We start from the raw sequence: 14,333 nt of genomic DNA on the forward strand, positions 1-14,333 counted from the left end.
GGGGGGGTGTGGGAAATGTGTTTTTAGTACAATCTGAAGGTGAACATTCAGAAACAGAGAGGAAGAAGGGAGGGAGGGAGGTTCTGTGAAGCCGGTGGGATACTCACGGTAGGGGTGCTACTTATGTTCTGCCATACCGTAAACTCATCGCTCATGGTCCACAGCAGCTGGAGAGTCCCCCCTGGAAGCAGCGAGAAAAGGGGAGGCATCAGTACTTGCGAAGGTAAGACCAGACCCAATCGGACTGGGGGGGGTGGGGGTCCCTGCCCCTGCTCCCCCCTCCCCCACACACAATCTGTGCCCAGGCCAGAGCAGGGGGATCTCTGCCTCCCCCCCCCCCCCCCGACAATCTGTGACGGGATCAGGGGAGCACGTGGCGTGGATGGATGGATGGATGGGCTCTTACGGGTCCCGTGTCTGTGCTATAGCGAGGATGCAGCTGAGCCGGGGCTGCTTCTCGCTCTCTGCTTCCATCAGTAACGATTGTAAGGGGGGGGGGGGCGCTGTAACGCAGACCCCTGCCCACATACCTAGGGGTCTGCACCTGAGCATTTCTCAGTCACCTCAGTCCTGCACCTCCCACAGACATTTCAGACCCCTGCAGGTGGGTTTCCGTCTGCCGGTGCGGCTTTCTCGCCCTGCATCCGAGAGAGTCTCCCTGCCTATCCCTCTGCTTGTCTCTCTCTGGACCCGAGAGTCTCTCTCTCTCTCTCCGCCGGTCTCTTCTCCTGAACGCAGCTCATGAAGGAGGCGTTTGGGACGGGCACACACTCGCATTCCCTCGCTCGCCCTTTACGCGGATAACATTAGCGAGAGAGAGAGAGCAATTCCTCCAGCTCCCGAAGACCTAGAAAACGACCGCGTCCCCTGGGGAAAGCAGCCACCCGGCTCCTCCTGGGCCTGTCCCCACTCACTGCCGTGCATCCAGGGCCTGGCTGCTATCCGGGTGAAAGGGAAGGTTGCAGGCCGGACAGCATCCTCTCTCTCTCTCTCTCTCTCTGATACGCCGGCCAGGAACCTCTCCTGCCACGCACGAGACCCGCAGTTCTATTCCTCGGGTTCTAGTCTCCGGGGCTGCCCGGGGGGGGGGGGGTATGAGAAGGTAAATCAAGGCAGCCATAGAATGGCACCAGAAGCAGCTCCGAAGGAGCAGAACCCTGAAACCCTTGCGCGTGTATAAAAGTGAGGGACAGCAGCCCATCCAACGACACAGGATCCTCCAGGACAGAGCTACCAAACATGTGCCTCCTCTAGCGCGGGTAACGCGTTTAAATACCTAAAGGAACGAGAATCCTCAAAGGACGGGTTTCGACCCCCCCCTCCACCCACCAACCACTGCTACGGAAATGATTTCAGGACCCTGCGTTCCAACCCCGGCGGCAGGTGGAATCTCCCTGGCCTGGGGGATCAGCTTGGGCCTAGAAGGTGCTGCTAGAATTAGAAAATCCTGCCTCGGTCTTCCAGATTCAGTGACCATTCTGCACCACGGCTGCTAGAACTGCAAATGCTAAGAGCAAAACTGTGATTGAAAACCTATCCTGTAAACAAAAAACAAAAAAAAAAAAAGTTCCCTTTAAATAAAAATGTGTCTGGGATTGAGTTGGGTGCTTTTGTCTGTTTGTGCAGAAATTACCTCCAAGCCATTCAACGTACAACAATCAAATAGTCAGGATAGGTAGAACGAATTCAAACCAAGAACCCAGAATAAATGTTTTCCCAGAGACCTAGCTCAACACTGGGGAAAAGCCCTTGATTTCAGCAGACGTAGGAAAAGTGGCCCCACATTATTCTAATGATGCTGCCGCTGCTGCTGTGAGAACTGCAGAGATGAGCAAGAAATGAGTGTGGTCAGGAAACATAAGGAAACTTTCCTTTCCTCTCTCCATTTCCCTGCTCCCTCACCAGTTTCTCACCCTCTCAGACTCACGTTTACCTCCCCACTGCTTCAACTCTTCCTCCCTCCCTTTCACTCTCACCTCATTCCTTACCCCTCCCAAGTCTCATCCCATCCCTCCCCATTTCCCATCCTTCCACCCCTGCCTCTTCTATTCCCCTCCTCCTCTCCATCCCTCATCATTTCATTCCAACCCCTGCCATTTTCTCACCCCCTTTCTGTGGTGTGGAAGTGCACCCTCCCCTCACGGCCTTCGGCACGGCAGCCTCCTCCTCCTCTCCATCCTCTGTGGTGTAGTGCTCCCTCCTCCATTTTCCCCTGCCCTCAGCATCAAACTGCCCCCCTCCCACCCTCCTGAACCCTTCAGCACCAAAATTACTCCCCCACCCCCTGCATCCTTCATAATCACTTCTCCTCCTCCTCCTCCTCCCCCACCCTCCTGCATCCTTCATAACCAAACTCCTCCTCCCCCACCCTCCTGCATCCTTCATAGCCAAACTCCTCCTCCTCCCCCACCCTCCTGCATCCTTCATAACCAAACTCCTCCTCCCCCACCCTCCTGCTCCTTCATAACCAAACTCCTCCTCCTCCTCCCCGACCCTCCTGCATCCTTCATAACCAAACTCCTCCTCCCCCACCCTCCTGCATTCTTCATAACCAAACTCCTCCTCCCCCCACCCTCCTGCATCCTTCATAGCCAAACTCCTCCTCCCCCACCCTCCTGCATCCTTCATAACCAAACTCCTCCTCCCCCACCCTCCTGCATCCTTCATAACCAAACTCCTCCTCCCCCACCCTCCTGCATCCTTCATAACCAAACTCCTCCTCCTCCCCGACCCTCCTGCATCCTTCATAACCAAACTCCTCCTCCCCCACCCCCCTGCATCCTTCATAACCAAACTCCTCCTCCCCCACCCCCTGCATCCTTCATAACCAAACTCCTCCTCCTCCCCCACCCCCCTGCATCAAACTCCTCCTCCTCCCCCCCCCCCCCTGCATCCTTCATAACCAAACTCCTCCTCCTCCCCCACCCCCCTGCATCCTTCATAACCAAACTCCTCCCCCCCACCCCCCTGCATCACCAAACTCCTCCTCCCCCACCCCCTGCATCACCAAACTCCTCCTCCTCCCCCACCCCCCTGCATCCTTCATAACCAAACGCCTACTCCTCCCTCCACCCTCCTGCATCACCAAACTCCTCCTCCTCCCCCATCCTCCTGCATCCTTCATAACCAAACTCCTCCTCCTCCCCCCCCCCCCCTGCATCCTTCATAACCAAACTCCTCCTCCTCCCCCACCCCCTGCATCACCAAACTCCTCCTCCTCCCCACCCCCTGAATGCTTCATAACCAAACTCCTCCTCCCCCACCCTCCTGCATCACCAAACTCCTCCTCCTCCCCCCCCCCTGCATCCTTCATAACCAAACTCCTCCTCCCCCACCCCCCTGCATCCTTCATAACCAAACTCCTCCTCCTCCCCCACCCTCCTGCTTCCTTCATAACCAAACTCCTCCTCCTCCCCCACCCTCCTGCTTCCTTCATAACCAAACTCCTCCTCCTCCCCCACCCTCCTGCTTCCTTCATAACCAAACTCCTCCTCCCCCACCCCCCTGCATCCTTCATAACCAACTCCTCCTCCTCCCCCACCCTCCTGCATCCTTCATAACCAAACTCCTCCTCCCCCACCCCTCCTGCATCCTTCATAGCCAAACTCCTCCTCCCCCACCCTCCTGCTCCTTCATAACCAAACTCCTCCTCCCCCACCCCCCTGCATCCTTCATAACCAAACTCCTCCTCCCCCACCCCTGCATCACCAAACTCCTCCTCCTCCCCCACCCTCCTGCATCCTTCATAACCAAACTCCTCCTCCCCCACCCCCCTGCATCCTTCATAACCAAACTCCTCCTCCCCCACCCCCTGCATCCTACATAACCAAACTCCTCCTCCCCCACCCTCCTGCATCCTTCATAGCCAAACTCCTCCTCCATCCTCCTGCATCCTTCATAACCAAACTTCTCCTCCTCCCCCACCCTCCTGCATCCTTCATAACCAAACTCCTCCTCCTCCCCCACCCCCCCTGCATCCTTCATAACCAAACTCCTCCTCCTCCCCCACCCCCCCTGCATCCTTCATAACCAAACTCCTCCTCCTCCCCCACCCCCTGCATCACCAAACTCCTCCTCCTCCCCACCCCCTGAATGCTTCATAACCAAACTCCTCCTCCCCCACCCTCCTGCATCACCAAACTCCTCCTCCTCCCCCACCCCCTGCATCCTTCATAACCAAACTCCTCCTCCCCCACCCCCTGCATCACCAAACTTCTCCTCCTCCCCCACCCTCCTGCATCCTTCATAACCAAACTCCTCCTCCTCCCCCACCCCCCCTGCATCCTTCATAACCAAACTCCTCCTCCTCCCCCACCCTCCTGCATCCTTCATAACCAAACTCCTCCTCCTCCCCCACCCCCTGCATCCTTCATAACCAAACTCCTCCTCCTCCCCCACCCTCCTGCATTCTTCATAACCAAACTCCTCCTCCTCCCCCACCCCCCCCCTGCATCCTTCATAACCAAAACTCCTCCTCCCCCACCCCCCCTGCATCCTTCATAACCAAACTCCTCCTCCCCACCCTCCTGCATCCTTCATAACCAAACTCCTCTTCCTCCCCCACCCTCCTGCATCCTTCATAACCAAACTCCTCCTCCCCCCCCCCCCCCTGCATCCTTCATAACCAAACTCCTCCTCCTCCCCCCACCCCCTGCATCCTTCATAACCAAACTCCTCCTCTCCCACCCCCCTGCATCCTTCATAACCAAACTCCTACTCCTCCCCCACCCCCCTGCATCCTTCATAACCAAACTCCTCCTCCTCCCCCACCCTCCTGCATCCTTCATAACCAAACTCCTCCTCCCCCACCCCCTGCATCACCAAACTCCTCCTCCTCCCCCACCCCCCTGCATCCTTCATAACCAAACTCCTCCTCCCCCACCCCCCTGCATCCTTCATAACCAAACTCATCCTCCCCCACCCCCCTGCATCCTTCATAACCAAACTCCTCCTCCCCCACCCCCCTGCATCACCAAACTCCTCCTCCTCCCCCACCCCCTGCATCCTTCATAACCAAACTCCTACTCCTCCCCCACCCCCCTGCATCCTTCATAACCAAACTCCTCCTCCCCCACCCCGTGCATCACCAAACTCCTCCTCCTCCCCCATCTCCTGCATCCTTCATAACCAAACTCCTCCTCCCCCACCCTCCTGCATCACCAAACTCCTCCTCCTCCCCCATCTCCTGCATCCTTCATAACCAAACTCCTCCTCCTCCCCCACCCCCCTGCATCCTTCATAACCAAACTCCTCCTCCTCCCCCCCCCCCCCCCTGCATCCTTCATAACCAAACTCCTCCTCTCCCCACCCCCCTGCATCCTTCATAACCAAACTCCTCCTCCTCCCCCACCCCCTGCATCCCCCACCCCCTGCGGGAGGAGGAATAGGCTAGTGGTTAGATCAGTGGACTATGAACCAGGAGACCACGGTTCAAGTCCCACTGTTACTCCTTGTGACCTTGGGCAAGTCACTTTACCCTACATTGCCTCAGATACAAAAACTTAGATTGTAAGCCCTCTGGGGATAGAAAAATACAGTACCTGAATGTAAACCGGTGTGATATCTCAATTGAGATGAATGTCGGTATATAAAAATAATAAATAAAATAAAATAAAAATAACCAAACTCCTCCTCCTCCCCCACCCTCTTGCATCCTTCATAACCAAACTCCTCCTCCTCCCCCACCCCCCTGCATCCTTCATAGCCTAACTCCTCCTCCTCCCCGACCCTCCTGCATCCTTCATAACCAAACTCCTACTCCTCCCCCAGCCTCCTGCATCCTTCATAGCCAAACTCCTCCTCCCCCACCCCCCTGCATCCTTCATAACCAAACTCCTCCTCCTCCCCCACCCCCTGCATCCTCCCGCTGCTGCCATTGCACTAAGTTTATTCTGAGTGAAACTGAAAGGTGAGAGAAAGCAACATTTGGGGGTGGAGGGGGGGGGGAGAAAAGAAAGCAGAAAGAAGCCTGCAGGGGGGTACAAGAGATGAGCAAATGAAGGGATGCGGGGGGGGGGGGGGGCAGGGGAAGTTGGACATAAAAGGGCAGCCCAGCAGGAGACTTAACAGGGGGGGGGGGGGGTTTGTGGGTTTCCTGTAATTCCCTGGGAAAGAGCAAATTCTGCAACAATTGCCCTGGCCACAGAATTGTTGAAAAGCAGGGACCCTAGGTATAGGGTCCTTAGCTCATGGGGGTCAGACTAGGTGTCCCCGGATTGGAGAGACTTGTAGCTCCGCCATCCTTACACAAATTAGACTGACAGATCTACCAGTGCTGTGCTGGAGGGCTCCCCAGTGACAGGGAGGGTGGGTCTCATGTAGTGGGGCGGAGCTGGTGAAAGCCCTTTGAGAGACCTTGGCAGCGCGCCCGTGCATCAGTCACACTGGTAAGTTCCTTGTGCTGCAGGGGGTACAGTTCTAAAATATGATACAGCTCTACGGGATCTACTTATTGGCTACGGCTTAAGTCCCACACCCAGATTAATAAAACAGCAGAAAAACAGCTACAGGGTGCAATGAACTCGGATCGTTTCTGCTGCCTGACTTCTGCCTGTTCATTTTATGGAAGCTTTAAAAAGGTGCCTAACAGCTCCAAGGTGACCCCCATCACCCACACCCACTCCCACTGAGGTGACTCCGGTATCCATAATTTCCTCTTACCAGAGACACTCACTGCATTTTAGTACAAGGGTCTGTGTAGCTAATTCACATTAATCACACCCTTGACAAGCCACAAGACTCAACAGATTAACATAATACTATCTAAAAGTTTTGGTTAATAATGTGTACATTTATGATTTTTAAACCCCTATTCAGTAATCTTATTTTTTTTCCCACGTGGTAGGGTTTGTAGAGCTGAGCAGTTGTGTGGATGGGGCTGATTAGAGGGTCCTTCTCTGCTATCATGTTTCTATGTAGGCATTTTTCCACATATGTGCTCTTTAGTCAGTATCAGACATCATTCCTGCACCTCAAAACAATTGCAGAATCCCTGGGGCTGGAGAATTTCAAGCAATACCAATCCTCTAAGGCTGAGACTATGTCCAAAGCTCCAGCAGTAACCAGGGGAAGCCCAGAAACCACGGGCCACTCTGCGCTCACTGCTGATTCATTTTGAACTGGTTTTCCCCCTATAGGCAAAGCGACCTTAGAAAATCATGTCTGACAGTCCTCCCATTGTCTCCTCCCCTAATATCTTAACCATTCATCTAATTACATTAACATTTCTGTCACAAATAGTGGGGACACCAAAGAGACAAAAGCCCAGACAAACACAGCATCCTTCTGCTAAACCCATTGGCCAGGTCAAACAGTAATTTCCAGCTGGAGCTGGAGCTTCTGAAATGCTACTTTCAGGCTAATAGTGAAAGCAAAGGGTTAATGCCAGAGGCAACCAGGAGAGGCAGTGAGCTAACCATTCACCAACATTCAGGTCACTTTCACAAGCACTTTCAACAGCATTCACAGGTCACACAATAGCATCCATGGGTCACTTTTACCTGCATCCAGAAGGTATATTCACCAGTCTATCAATTGGTCACTCACCAATATCCATGGGTCACTCATTACCTAGCATCCACATTTCTCGTTCAACTGCATCCATAAGGAACATTAAACAGCATCCAGGAGTTACTTGTACGGTACTTGGATCCACAGGCCACTCTCCCACATCCACAAGTCACTCACCTGTATTCACAGGTCATTCACCAGCCCCGGTATCCACGAGTCATTTTCACCTACTTCCACGGTTCATTCTCGGCCACCCTCCCACATCCACAAGTCACTCACCTGTATTCACAGGTCATTCACCAGCCCCGGTATCCACGAGTCATTTTCACCTACTTCCACGGTTCATTCTCGGCCACTCTCCCACATCCACAAGTCACTCACCTGTATTCACAGGTCATTCACCAGCCCGGTATCCACGAGTCATTTTCACCTACATCCACGGTTCATTCTTGGCCCACTCTCCCACATCCACAAGTCACTCACCTGTATTCACAGGTCATTCACCAGCCCCGGTATCCACGAGTCATTTTCACCTACATCCACGGTTCATTCTCGGCCATTCTCCCACATCCACAAGTCACTCACCTGTATTCACATTTCATTCACCAGCCCCGGTATCCACGAGTCATTTTCACCTACATCCACGGTTCATTCTCGGCCACTCTCCCACATCCACAAGTCACTCACCTGTATTCACAGGTCATTCACCAGCCCCGGTATCCACGAGTCATTTTCACCTACATCCACGGTTCATTCTCGGCCACTCTCCCACATCCACAAGTCACTCACCTGTATTCACAGTTCATTCACCAGCATCCAGGGGTCCCCTTTCATCTGCATCCGCGGATCATTTTTTAATGAATGTCTCCAGCTCACAGCAGAAAGCCAGTGTTCTTTGCAAACGTCAACGACTGTGCCTGTCTTCGGGTCCTGGGCGCTAGAAAACCTGAGGCTCTATCCTTCCCTGCAAACGCATCTGTGCAGGCTGTGCCTCCCCTCAGATGCTCCACTGGTAGAACCCGGAGAGACATCTCGCAGACCAGATCCCTCTCCAACCAAATTCATCACAGCCCAGACTTCCATTTTATGAATGCACCGGTTGCTAAGTACTGATATTCTTTTGTTTTCACTACTGATAATTCTATTTTTAAATCATAATTCTTCATGCAAAGCAATAATTTTAAGGAGCGAAACGAGTCTATTACAGAAAAGAGAGACAGCGTTTCTGTTGTTTTGCGAGAGAGCATCGCAAAAGCTCTTAGAGAAATCGAGAAGAAAAAGCAGAAGAGAGCGCAAGAAGGAACTCACCTAATCGGAATACATATGGTTCATGGACAGGGAAGACCAATGGGCTCCCGACGATCCTCAACACTTTAATTTTGATTTAAAAGACAGAGGATTTATGAATGAAACCTTTAAGCAGGGGTCCACCCACCCCTAGCCTGAGCCACGTGATGCTAATCACACAACCCGGCTCTGGCAATCAGGCAGTGCGATTGGGCAGCGAAACACTGAAGGGTTATGGGATGGAAGCTAACAATGGGGAGAAAAAAAAGGAAAATGACGTAGACCGAGACCTGCATAGAATTCTGATGTATTACGTCATTAGTAAATGAGCGATGCCAGCGTCTCTACTGACGTGGGCCCTGGAGAGGAGGCAGGCAGCAACATCACCCCAACCTGGGCACAAGGACCACACCTTCCTCTGGTTCTAGGACGAAAGGGGCGGCTGGCCGGCCCTATATTGTACGGGGACCATTGCATGAGCACACTGGGCTGAGCCCCCCAATCTCAGGATAGAGATAATCCCTCTGCTTCCTGCTTCAGTCCCCCTCCTCCCAGCAGCATGAAAGGAACAAGAGGAGGGTGGGGGGGGGGGCGACTCTGGAGCAGAGCAAAGCAAATATGAGCTATTCTGCTCCAGTCATTCAGGAACAGAAGGGGAAGGGTGATCCTGGAAGATACTTGACAGAGCAAGGAAAACCCACGCTGCTCCCTAAACCAGCCCCTCCCCTCCTCGTTTCCTGTCAAGTGAACAGGAGGGGAGGGGGAGCTGGAGTGGACAGCAGGCGAGACAATTCAGTTTTTGTCTGCATATTTCTAATTTTTGGTAATCTGTATTTCGTGAGGGTCCGTGTTCTGCATGTGACCAAGGTAAGGCATTGTACTATAATGTAGCTTTCTCGGTGAGAATCTGTGACAATCCTGCTGTTCTGTTTTCCCAGTCGGAGGTGTATTAGTGTTAAGAGCCCAGTGGAATATTTTCATATAGGATAGTTGCTGTTTTGAATTTTGGCAGTAAGTGCTGCTTTGATATAGCAGAGCTTGATAAGTGACTTTTTTTTTTTTTGCATGGTTCTGTGTTACTTTTGAACATAAGAAATGAGTCAGATCAAGGTCCTTCATGCTCAGCATCAGGTCTCTGACAGTGGCCAATCCAGTTTGCAAGTACCTGGAAGGTCCCATAAAGTAGTCTAATTCCTTGTATTCACTCCCAGGGATTGCAATAGCTTTCATTAGTCTACCTGGCTAATAATGTGGCATGGGCTTTTCCTCCAGGAACTTGTTCAGACCTCTTTTAAACCTCGCTCTGCTAGTTGCCTTGATCACAAAGTTTTTGGCAGTGGAGGGAGATTCTGTCATGGTTACTGAAGTGACAAGGAATTTGAATTTTATTTCCTATGATGAGTAGTAAGGGGAAAAACATCCTAGTTCTGCTCAGCCAACCAGGCCAGCTAGAGATTTCAGGGTTCCTTCAACAAATGCATTATGGATTTCTTTTCAGTTATAAGTCTTAAGGTGATACATTCATCAGACACTGTGATTTGATTTCAGAAACATATCTGAATTGTGTATACAAACAAAACAAAGTTTAATACTTTAAAACATAATCTGATTTGTGTTGAGCATTACTCTCAGAAGGGTAGTAGTGGTGAGGTCATAACGACGAATGTAATTATCAATATCTCAGTGGGGAGGGGGCACAAGGCTGAATGTTAACCAAGGGTGCCTACTACCCTTGCACCAGCTCTGCCCATAGCACAAAGCCCTTAACATTGCTTGCACCAGCCCACGTAGGCTGGATGAAGGAAGAAGCCTCATGCTGAATTTGTATGGGCCTATGTGGGCCAGAGGATAGAGGCATGCCTGCATGGGCTGAAGAAAGGTGGCAACGTACTTTTGTAGGCCCATGTGGCTGCCCATCCGTCAGCTGGAGAAGCAGCATCAGGGGGAGAGTACTGGGGTAGGGGAGGAGAGAGAGTGTGATTGTCAGTATAGAAACACTGAAAGAGGACCCATCTGCAAACATTTGCCCAACACCTCTTAAGTGGTTAAAGTGGCCCCGTCTGGCTCCTCTTGGCCACTGCCTGGTGCCGGTGGTTGTTCCTGCAGTACTTGCACACACTGCGGGTGCCTGAAGCAAGCCTCAGCTTCCTACAGGCGGTACTGCACTGATAGGGAGGCTGTGGAGACAGTTGGTGTTACGCCCGTCGGTCGCAGGTGGCTGCGACCTCTCATGCTCACCTCTTTTTTTCCCTGCACCGTCAATCCTAGGAAGAATGGCAGCCTCCGCCAGCCAATGCCAACCTCCCTGGTGTCCCCGGGACGGCGTGGGCGCTGCCGACCTTCATCTTGTTTCGGGAATCACCTAAGACACACGCACGCGCGCAAGTGCCTCCTTTGTTGTCATGGCGGGAACCTCGGGGGTGCCCCCTCCGGATGATGTCAACTCGCTGCTGAACTTAAGCTTACCGGCCCATTGCTTCTACGAGTTAGCAAGAAGTTCCCTCGTTGCTGAATCCATTCCATTCTTGGACTTCAGTTCCAGATTCTCTCTTGGCGTGTGGATGCTCTGGGTACCCGCTCCTCGGGGGCCCTTCCGTGTTCCTGGCTATCCGCTCCTCGGAGGGCCTTCCAGCCTTGGACTTCTACCTGTCCCGCTTCTCGGGACACTCTCCTAGAACTACCTCTTGTTGAGTACCTTACTACAGACTTCATCGATACCAGCTTACTGAAGCTCTGTACGGTGTACCCCATGCTCCAGGCCACTGCCGTCCCCTCTTCAGTAGAAGTTGTTCCTGTATACCCTGTGTTGCAGAGTAGTCCCGTTCCAGCTACGAGATCCACTTCCAGGTTCCTGCATCTCTGACTACCTCACTAGCACCATCTTCAGTACAGACATCCTCGGCTTACCCCGCTCTGCGGGCCACTACCGGACCTCTGCATCAGCGGCATCACCCTGGATATACCCCATTGCTCAGAACTGTATTTATTTGCATCTCCCACTCAGCGGGCTCTGCCTTCCTTCCTCCATAATAAAGTCTCTGCCTAACAGCTGTGTCCTGCGCTGCTGAGACCGCGCCTGCTGACGGCGAGGCTCACGGGGCTCCTCCCTGTGGGCGGAGTCACCTCTCACCTCGGCCCAGGGTCCACATTCTTACAAAAACATAACAGGTGGTGTTTGAAACCTCAGGAAAATAGATGTATTAATCTACAAGTAGGGAAGAGAATAGCTATAGCAGCAAAACATATTGTATTCTGTTACCAATACCGAACATCACTAGAACCTGTGAATTGGTTATTGTCTTTTCTGTACTTTATACTTTTGTTTTATTATTATTACTATATATTTTGTCCATGAGCCTTCATTTGCAACTACCTGGGAATGCCTCCTCTCCATTATATTCTCTGTCAACTCATGGAACCCAGTCATTGCAGTGACAGTCCTCGGCCACGTTCCATGCACCCACTGCGTCCTCCAAGCACTAACATTCCCTGCCCACTTCCACTCTCGGTTCTCCACAGCTCTCACACTGCCCACCCCCTCTTCAGAGCTCTCAAACTCCATGTTCCCACTTGCAGCATAGTGGAGTTGTTGTCCTGAGGAGCTGAGGAGTAAGGCAATTACTACAGTCTTCTAAATTCATATAGCAGCGACAAGGGCGGCCAAAATGGGGTGGAGACTGTAGCAGAAGACTTACGAGGAGAGGCTGAAGGATATTGGATTCTGAAGACAGCCAATGCTGGGCCCTGACTTTTACAGCCTGGGGTACTGAGAGGCTGACATTGGGGATAAAGCTTCTACAGCCAAGTCCATAAGCAAAGAACTTTCAAACAGCATTGTTTGAATTATCAGGAAGGCTGCTCACCACGTAAAAATGTTGCAATAATTTTGTTATGGGTTTGACAGTTGCTTGCTTTTGCTTGTCAGTATTACTATCCTTAACATAAGGCATGGGGGTAACCTGCGTGGAGTGACAGTTATTATCCTTAAGGCAGAGTGGCAGTTACTGCCCTTGGCGGACACTTGGGGGGGTAACCTGCGTGGAGTGACTGTTATTATCCTTAAGACAGAGTGGCAGTTACTGCCCTTGGCGGACACTTGAGGGGGTAACCTGCATGGAGCGGCAGTTGCTGCCACGAGAAGCTTGCTGGGCAGACTGGATGGACCATTAGGGTCTTTTTCTGCCAACAATACTATGTTACCAATCCTTCTTCAAGAACAGAGCCAGCCCCGAGCTCTCTAGGGAGACAATGCGAGTATAAAGCCCGCTGCAGTAGCAGTGCCATCACCCAGGGCTGACTGGAGATTTTGGCGCCCATAAGCAGGTCAGGATTCTCTCTAAGGAGCCTGAACAGCAGAAATTTCACTACCAGATGGCAAAGCGAGGGAGGGATTGCTCATCCAGGGTGCCACAGCGATGCCTGCCCTTGGGTAAGTGGGAGTCTTCTCCTTGGACTGGGTATTTGGCATCTTCAAATTCTGGCATCGTAAGCAGTAGCCTTTGCTGCGTACAACTAGATCTGTGCCTGCTAGCAGCAAGCACCAAAAATAACAGATATATTTTCTAATACGTCTCTCTTCCCTTCAGCTGGTCATCTGGCATTATAAGAATCCCAAACCAGAACCAGTGATGCAGCAATAATACTTTTATCCAAGAAGATGTGTTCATAGGTCACTCACAGGAAGATAGAGAAAAGGCTTTTCTCTCCTTGACTATGAACATTTCTAGTCAATGGCACAGAAAAATACACTTTGCTCCCACTGAGAAAGCAGCTCCCTCTACTGGGAACCTATTTTATTTTGTGGTTTTTTGTTTTTTTTTAATAGATGTAATCTTCCTGCTTTGGCCATAGTCCAAACAGTATTATCATCCCCTCCCCCATATTGTAAAGGTTCTCATTCTCAGCCTAAAGGTCAAGAGGTATTGCTCTCAGTTCAGGGTTTAGATAGAACTTACACTTCATCTTAGCCAAAAATGGATAACAAACCATATGCATCAGGCTTTATTCTGCAATACTGAATGTAATATTATTTTGTTAGTCCGCTTCCATTTGTACAAATAAATGTCAACAAACAAGTTGTTGAGGACATTCTAATCTATATTTTTGCTAAAACAGTGATACTCCTACTCCTTTCCTCTGTCCATATTTAGGAGATATTCTTAGTCTGTTCAGATTCAACAGATCCCCAGAGAGCTAACAATCTAAGTTTGTACCTAAAACAATGGAGAGTGAAATGACTTGCACAACATCACAAGGAGCAGCAGGGGATTTAAACTCTGGCTTCCCTAATTCGTAGCCCCCTGCTCTAAGTACTAGGCTACTCCTCCACTTGTTTGTCCAGAAACACCAGTGTACATAAACTTTATAGTGTTCATTCAGGAAGAATGATCTGAAGAGAAAAGCATTCTATGACTATAACTGATGTTAAGCATTTTAGTTATACAGTGAAGAGGTTTTACTGTTCCTATGATTACCTAAATAATAAAAGTACTGCAACTTCTGCAACCATATCACATCCGATCACAATGTTTAATCAA

Source organism: Rhinatrema bivittatum, chromosome 8 (genome assembly GCF_901001135.1).
Source record: "Rhinatrema bivittatum chromosome 8, aRhiBiv1.1, whole genome shotgun sequence".
Lineage (NCBI taxonomy): Eukaryota > Metazoa > Chordata > Amphibia > Gymnophiona > Rhinatrematidae > Rhinatrema > Rhinatrema bivittatum.